Below are 8,680 nucleotides of genomic sequence, written 5' to 3' on the forward strand. Positions count from 1 at the left end.
TAAGGCATGTCCTTAACAGAATGTAAGGGATGTAGGTTTGTAAGCGGCCGTTCTCGCCACTGTTCAAGCCACTACCGTGCATTTAGAAATCCCCAGACTTCACTAGGCAGAGATCTCTGATTGTCTGGTATCACAAGACTAAGTATCAAGCTACATGGGTTGCATTTTAACTTATTTTAAATTAGTTCTAACTTGATTTTTTGTGACAGTCCTATACATGTATGTTAATGTTTGGAAAACAGGCTAATTGTTAGCATCTATTTGAATCCAGTGAAATGTTCATTATTAAAAAAAAACGTGCATAGTTTTCTTTAAATCTATAGTTTCCAAAGTGGAGTCTGGAAACCTCCAGGAGTCTTTGATGGTTCCTGAGTGTCCCCAGTAAGGTGAAGAACACTTCCATAAAATGCTATCACAGTGACAAATATAAGAGTCTGAAATTATTCAGATTTGATATTTTATTTTCATATTTTACTCTTCCCCAGAGAAACAGTATGGCAGTAACAGCATGTCCATTATCCACTTCAGTGTGCTTTGAGGCTAACATGTATAGACAGCTGATGCATCCATGCTGTCTTAAACCTTCTGTCTGTCCCTTTCTTCCTTTCCCCAGAGACACACACATAGCCCCTTCCTCAGCATTCCTCAGACATAGCGCGGGGGGTCGTGGTGACATTGTCGCACTGACCCTTGACCCCATCCTGTCACTGAGCACATCTCCCCATCTTCAATCTAGCAGAGCTGTTGGCTTGCTTTTCTTCCTGTGGCTCCATCCCCCACTTCCTTTCCCTTCATCCCGTCCCACTTTATGTCCATCAAATTGAAACTTTATCTCAATGCAATTATGTTTTATTGGAAAATGGATCATTAAATTCTATGTATTTTATCTTAAAGTTCAGTTCAACTTCTTAACAGGCATAACGCACAATCTTAGTGTTACTCGGCAAAGCAAAAATTAATAGCTAGATGTGGAAATGTGACAACCATGACAATGTGAGAATATTGATCAATAATTTAGTAATATGTCAGATTTTATGTCTCTACATTTATGTAGAGACATAAAATCTGTATTCTCCCTGATCAATACTACAGTCATTATTCTTCTCCATTGTCTGAATCTGCAAGTGTGGCTCACTTGTTCTCACTTTTTTGTCTTTTTATGCTCCCACAGTACATTGCAGTATTACATTTAGTCAGAAGCATTTCAAAATGATAACATATATTCTTTAAACTTATAAAGATGAGTTTTTTTTCACATCTTTAGTTGGAAAAGAGAAAGGGTTCGTCTCTCTCTATCTCTCCCTTTCTTTCTGTCTCTCTCGCTGGGGGTGAGCAAAACGTTCTCGTCCCAGGTCGTCCAATACCGACTCTTTGTCAACGCCACTCAGCGTTTGATGACAAAGCATCGGTATTTGACGCCCTGGGAATGAGAACGGGCTTGGGTAAAACACAGGGATAAAAAAAAGAAAAAGGATAAAATGACAGTGTGAGGACATGCTTTTATGTTGTTAGGATTTCTCTCAGGGAAGGATCAGACTGCTGACATGTCTTCCACAGACAGACAGACAACTACAGTCAGCTGCTACAGTACCACCATTATACCTCAGTACCTCTTCATCTGTGTTACTTACAGACAAAGGAGCACCTCCGATTTTTCTGCTTGAAATACTGCATATCAGCTGTAGACTGTATCACATTTGGAGATGCATACATCGTAGATACACGCACATAAATTTGTTTGACATGGCACAATTTGAATGGCCCTGAATAAGTAAATCCACTAATCTGGTGCTATACGGTACCTCCAGGTTAGAAAATAATACCTGTGAATTATCTGCAGCTTCTGTCTGCAGAAATGTGAACACAATTGTTGTCTCACACTGACAATAAAGCAGCCTGTTCATTTGATATTGTGCTGGTGCTTTTATCTCTAGAGAGAGTTTTTCACAACAACCTTTGAAATGGCATTCGAATGGCAGATGATGGTAACATATGTTTGGCCAACTTTGAATAGATTTTTAAGATTTTTAAGTTTGATTTGATTTTTTTTTCACTTTTAATTATACATATATTTACCAATAGACAGATAATATCATAAAAATCCACACAGATCATGAATCTGAAATGAACCACATGGCAGATGAAATAAGTCGGAAGCTGATTGGTCAGTGTTTTTTGGGCGGCGCATTGATTTCAGTTTGGTTGATGGAATTGAAACTAGATTCATCTGCCTCAATACAATTTCTAAGATACTGATTATTAACTGATTGTCTTTCATTAGGTTAGCAGGTTTGTGGGGTGTCTCCCATGTGTTTGAAATAATTGTGTTTTCTGGGGGTTTCGTCACTAGTAATCAAATGATCTTTTCCTATTGGGTTTCACAATCAATTCTTGCTAGTCCATTACACCAGTGAGTGGCAGGGAGAGGAGGCCTGTGTCAGTCTGGGATGAGTGAAAACATTACACGGATTTCCATTTAAAAAAAAAACGTCAATTTTCCCTGATGTCATTCTGGTGCAGGCTAAGCCAGTGTCATTGGGTGGGGGCTAAGCTGTTAATTGAATTTGATGGCACATCTGCTGCCTTATGAAATGACATAAGATGCCACGGACTATTGCCTCATGCCCTTATACTCTAGCTGTGGCCCATCTCATTTGTCCTCTTTTCTGTTTACTCTAAATATTTATCACTCTGTCAGGGCATGCAAACATATTCTATGATGGATTACCAAACAGATAATCACACACACACCAGTTTGACCCAGGTAATAACTGGGGATCATTTATAGCCAGTTACAGAAAAGAGCTGACAGGAGGTAACACACCCCCTGGCAGTCATACTGGAGGTCCTTAGCTCTTGGCTAACAGTGACTGTGAACAGCTGGTTGTATTTTCACATTTACAAAGACATTGGCTGTGTCCGAAATCATTTACTCATTCACTAGAGAGGGAATTATGTAGAGGACTATATAATGTGTCAGATGGCAAAATCAAATAAAAAGTGTTTGGATTTTATCAGGTCATTGCTCTGATCTGGTCATTAAAATGTTTCCCTTTCCCTTTTTCCCTCCTGTCTGTGTAGTTTTTGATGGAAGATAAACTCACTGTCCTGTACATTTTTTGACATCTGTCATTCGTTCATCTCGTGGATACACTTCCATTTTATCAGATCTATCTATCAACACTGACTCAAAGACATGTGTATGTGACCCGCGTCACTATGATACCCCCCACATTTTGTTAAGCTCAAAATCTATTTTTTTTTCCTTTGGCACGCTTGGTGAAGCGTAATCTCCACAGGCAGCTGTTTAAATCACACAAACCTCTCACTTTTTATATGTCGCATGTATCTATAAAGACTGACCAAGGTCCCCAGTGTTGCTATGAGCTGTCTGAATTCAACTATAGGCACATTTTTCATATTATTTCCTCCACTCACTGTAGCACATGGGAAAATAAAATGTATTTTACTCGTTTTCTAAGGGGTCCTAAATGACAATAATATACAAAAAATCAATGAATCAGTAAATAAAAGTGATGCTTTTTTCTTCCTGTATACTCCTCATTTTTGTCCTGTAAATTTCTGACATCAGTCAGTCTGGTAAAGACGGTTTGAGTGGCTGATGTCCTCTCAGCTCCTCAGGGGCTGTAACTGCCTTTGACAACAGTGGCAACCAAACGAAGAGTCGGAATTGTTGTGGATTGAACTGACTGGACGCTTACACACTACTTACATCTCACTTTTGATAATGGATTCCCCGTAAACCGTACAATATCTAACACATCAAGTTGAGGCTTGTGTTCACAGTGGATAGTCAAATGTTAATGTTAAGATTAGTTCCTAAACCTGTTGGTGAGTTTGCTAACAGAGCAAAAACTTTACTGGAAAACAAATTTACAAGACTAACATGTATCAATGGTCTTTTCCATATATTTCACATTTAATTTCCATTTATAATAAGCACTTTTTTTCATTAAACCAGTTCTCCGGGACTATGAGGAAGAGTTTGTGCAAAGTTTTTATTTCTGAAATGTGGATGTTGGGGAATTTCAGGAGAAGTGAGTATGAGAGTTTTCACTACAAGAACACAGTATATCCAAAAATATTTTTCATGGTAGTCTTCAGCTGTTTCAGCAGCTACTAGCAGAATCCACTTTCTCAACCTTTTAGCCCTTTCTTAGCTGAAAAACAACATAAATCAGAGAGGGAAAACATTTTTAGGTCATGTAAGAGCTGTAGCATTTAGGATTTGGACTGATAAATCAGGCTGCTATAAGGCTCTTAATAAAAATCATATGAGCTGAGTGTAAGTCTGCTACGGTTTGAAGTTGTATGCTGTTTCTAGAGCTTTTGGAAAGTGCTAAACATTAAATTTTTAACATTAAAATAGTCAGATTTTAACATTATCCATAGCAGCAACAAAGAACCAGCTACCTGCAGCTTCAGAGCAACAACACTGACATCAGTATCAGCCTTCAAAAACCCATGTAAGATGAGGGATAGTAGCCTGTCCATCTGTTTGGAAGGAACGATGTAAGGGAGGTCAGAGGCACAGACTCAAGGGAAAAGAGGAAAGAAAGAGGGGGAGATGAGTGAGGGAGAGAGATCGAGATAGAGAGCAAGCAGGGAAGAGAGAGAGAGAGAGATGCAGAGAGATGTGGGCGCTTTGCCGTGGTTCAGTGAGTATTGATCTGGTGTCAGGTGCTAGAAGATGGATCATGAACCGTTCTCTTCCTCCACCTTCCCCCATGTCTAGCCCTTCTGCCTCCTTCTCTTTCATTCACCCATTCATTTCAGGGCTCTTTACCCATCCCTGGCTGTCAGTAGAGCTCGAGGAGGTAAAAGATTTTCATTCCTTTCCTTCTTTGTCTCCTCCCTCCTCTCCTCAAGTCCCTGAACGTCTCTCCATCTCTGTCCATTTAGATCATGCCACATTTATCCACGTCTCCCAGGGGCTCCTGTCCCACCCCGCTGGCTCCAACCCGTACTCATCTACGCCTTTTTTTTGTAAATCCATGCACACACACACACATACTGCCTGCCTGATGTCCAAATGAAAGAAGACAGTCAAGAAACATCTGCCCCTTTATTGTGTGGGTGTGTCTGGTTTGCAAAAGAGAAACAAAACTGAATAAAGCGATATGTCACTTTGTGGTTGCCATGGTAACCACAAGCATCTAGAGTCAGAAACAGTCATTTGTTTCTGTTTCTTGTTCACAACACTGCCGCATTGTGGATAAATTCCCATCTACAATACCACTGTTTTTCTCTCTCTGATTCATTACCTGTGTCTCTCTCCCACCCTCCTGTTCATCATGCTCTGACATTTAGAGTGAAGGACTAATGACTCAATTATGTCCTCCTGTCCACGCCGTGTCCCTCTCTCCCCCGTCTCATTTTCTCTGGACAGGAAGCAGAGTATGACCTCGGTCGTGCAGCCAGGGCTTGCCCCAATTATCGACCGGCCGCCGGACAAGGACTCTCCTTAGAGGATGCTGATTGGTTGCGTCACTGTCGATCCCTGCAACCTGCTGCTGCACTCGCATGTTTCAGGCGTGGATGTTTTATAAGAGCTGGATGCCAGACCGAAAATGGTACCTATTTGGTCCAATAAGAATTGCTCATCTGATGCATATGCCAAAAAAGTTTCTAGCTTCCAGGTTTACTTCCAGGGGTATACATCCCACTGAATATGCGCAGTAGTGTTTCTCTCACTGGCCCCTTGTTTGGCTGCTTTCAGTAGTAAGCAGCCAAACAAGGTTTTGTTAGAACAACATAACAGTCAAATCTTACATTTTCCCATAGCATAACTGTACAATAATACAAGCTAACTAGTTACTCTGATGCATTTTAGTTTTCCATGTTTCCTACATGGATCATCGACTGGTGATTCTTTGCCTGCGACATGCAGTTTTAGCCTCAGTTTTTTTGGCATGATATCATGTTGCCCTCAGGTGCATATTTACAGGTTTACAGCTGGTAACATTAAGAATATAATTTGGGGATGCAATATTCAATCTAAATAGAGATAACATTAATTAGTCAATGCTAGCTAGCAATAGCAGATAACAACTGTTAGCAACAGCTGTCATTTCAGCCTGCAAAATTGCTGGTGGTCACCTAGAAATGAGAAACCTGTTTTTGTCTGTAATCAAGGACCTAAAGTGTTTTAAAAATTACTAATAATTTACAGTGTTAAATCTGCCTTTGTTAAAAAATAAACTGCAAATGTGTGAAAGAGTTAGTAAACAGTAGTAAATTGAGGGCATTTTCTCTCAGTGTCACAGCTTTACACTCTATAGACCAATCAAGATTCTTCAGATATTATAAAATGGACACTCTCTTCATATGCATATATACAGACTGGTGATCTAATATAAAACAGGATATTTTGTATCTGAATATGTCAGTGCTGGCCTGCTAGAGTTGTGAAATCTTGTGGGGGTGTTGATATGACAAACACAGTGTTCATAACATACCTGTAACCTTCAAGAGATCTGCAAAGTCAGAGAGATAGAAAGAAAGAAAGACGGCGCGGAGATGAGAACACGCACATATGTATGAACACACGCACACACAGACAGGTAATCAGCAAAGTCAAAGCGCAGGACCTTCGCAAATGTGCCCTGCAGCGAGCTGAGAGCACCAAGGAGTCCGGCTCAGCTCCAGATGACATGGGGAGATGGATGGAGAGAACTAAAAAATGAAAAGGAAGATGTGAGTATCTGCAGTTCTACCTACACAACAACACGCTCTGCATGGCTTCATGTACACCAGGACAAACAGAAGGAGAGAGGGAGAGGTGGATGAGGAGGAGGGAGGATAAAGAGAAAAGGATGGAGGCGCAGTTTGCTGTGCTCTGTAATGTTTTTGCAGCCCACTGTGTCCTCTGGATGTTAGGGCATGAGGGCATCATCTGTGTGTGTGTGTGTGTGTGTGTGTGTGTGTGTGTGTGTGTGTGTATTCCTGTCATTATCTGTTACAAAGTGTTTAGTTGACATTCAAGCAGTATTTCATCAATTTGCGCATGTTGTTTTCTGTTAGTAAAAGTGTCTGTCATAATCAGATATGCAGCCTCGCCGTGACTGCAGGGGGAAAAAACAAAAGAGCACTTTCATAGACCGAAGATACAAGATGGTATGACATGAGTGTCATTTTTCTAATTCATATCCTTGGCGCAATTCAATAAAACGAACGTGTCAAGTCAAGTTTGTGCTTGACTCGACTCATTCTTTGACCTGTGTTGTGGTGTGTCGCTTCCTCAGCTGAGTCTTGGCCTTTTTGTGTTTCGTCGCTTCACCGCATGCAGTGAGACGTAATCGTTTGCACACAATCTGCGGTTGTGTTGCTAAAAACACACCTGTGGTAAGTACGTGGTAAAACACTTAGGCACACAAGATGAAACATGCACATCATGTAGAAGTTGTTATGGAAGCTCTGATATATCCAATTTGATGTTAAATAATACATAAATGTCTGGAAAGCAAACATGAATGCCTCAGTTAAGGTGCGTCAAATCAGCTGCGCCCTCATGCTTATTTGATATATACATGTACAGTCTATTTAACATACAGCTGTAGCTTCAATTCATTTATATTATTCAGTGTGTACATTACCGTCTGTATTAGTACCGAAATGTTTCACATCACTACCTTCCATTTCCACTTGATGTGAACATGGCATTTTGTTTTCCCTCCTTTTCCAGCCTCAGCCAGCTGAATTCATCAGTCTCTTGTTTTGAGGACGGAATACTGAAATACAGATGTATGAAATTTGACATTAAAACATTTGAAAGCTGCACTAATCAATATTTTGATATTAAAAAGTGATAATAACTACATGTAATGTGAAAGTGTTTGCTCATAGCAACAAACGTGCAGAGAATTATTGTCCCGCTCTGCAGTCCCCCTTTAGTTTTATTGCCTTTCAGTTCATTGTTTTAGTTTTCCAGCCCACAACTTTACTGTTTGGTTCAGTCTCACTGCATTCAGCAAACTTGTTTTCATAGAAAAAAAGCTCTGGCAAACCCACTGTACACTACCTGCCCAGCCAAATAGCAGGCAATGTTACCAACTAGCTAGTGAACATGTTAGACCATTTTCTCTCAGGAGTTGGTAGCGACAGACAGACTTTAACAGTCAAAGACATACTGGCGGTTACTTTTGCCATACTTTTTCCTGAAAGTTCAATTTGATGATGTCACCTTGCGGCAAGTGTTAAATCTTAACCAGCTGAAACTGTTGAGCAAGCAAATGTCAAATTCTGACCGAATAAAGCCAAGGAGGCTATTAGCTAATATTTTATTTCACATTATTTTAGAAAAATACGGAAGACATCAACAAATCAATGCTTTCACTGGATGAAATGTGTAATAATAATAGTGTTTTGTATTTGTGTACAATAAAGTCATGTACTGTTGAAGCACTTTCTGTGCATTTGTGTTTGTCCCTGCATGTTCCCTGCATGTGTTTGTTGGTAAGTAATGCAGTCATACATATGCATATCCAGGTGGTTGTGTTTGTTTCTGTTTTTGTGTATGTTTGCATGTAAGGATCAACAGTATTTAGACAAAAAGGCTAATGAGTCTAAATAACTCGAAGCATGCTGAGGTTCACATTCAGTACACACACATGGAGATATTAAGTTTTAGGCAAAATGATGCACACAGGCAGAGTCATAT

The 8,680-nt window shown here is 40.0% G+C and overlaps 1 long non-coding RNA gene across 1 annotated transcript; it reads left to right on the forward strand.

Moving 5' to 3' along the window:
• The first annotated feature begins 5,024 nt into the window (after window positions 1-5,024).
• LOC122969914 lies at window positions 5,025-8,343 on the forward strand. The gene is made up of 3 exons (XR_006399115.1): window positions 5,025-7,137; window positions 7,266-7,365; window positions 7,706-8,343. It is a non-coding gene; the product is annotated as an uncharacterized LOC122969914 (long non-coding RNA).
• Window positions 8,344-8,680: the final 337 nt, after the last annotated feature.

The sequence above is a fragment of the Thunnus albacares genome, chromosome 19 (genome assembly GCF_914725855.1).
Source record: "Thunnus albacares chromosome 19, fThuAlb1.1, whole genome shotgun sequence".
Taxonomy (NCBI): domain Eukaryota; kingdom Metazoa; phylum Chordata; class Actinopteri; order Scombriformes; family Scombridae; genus Thunnus; species Thunnus albacares.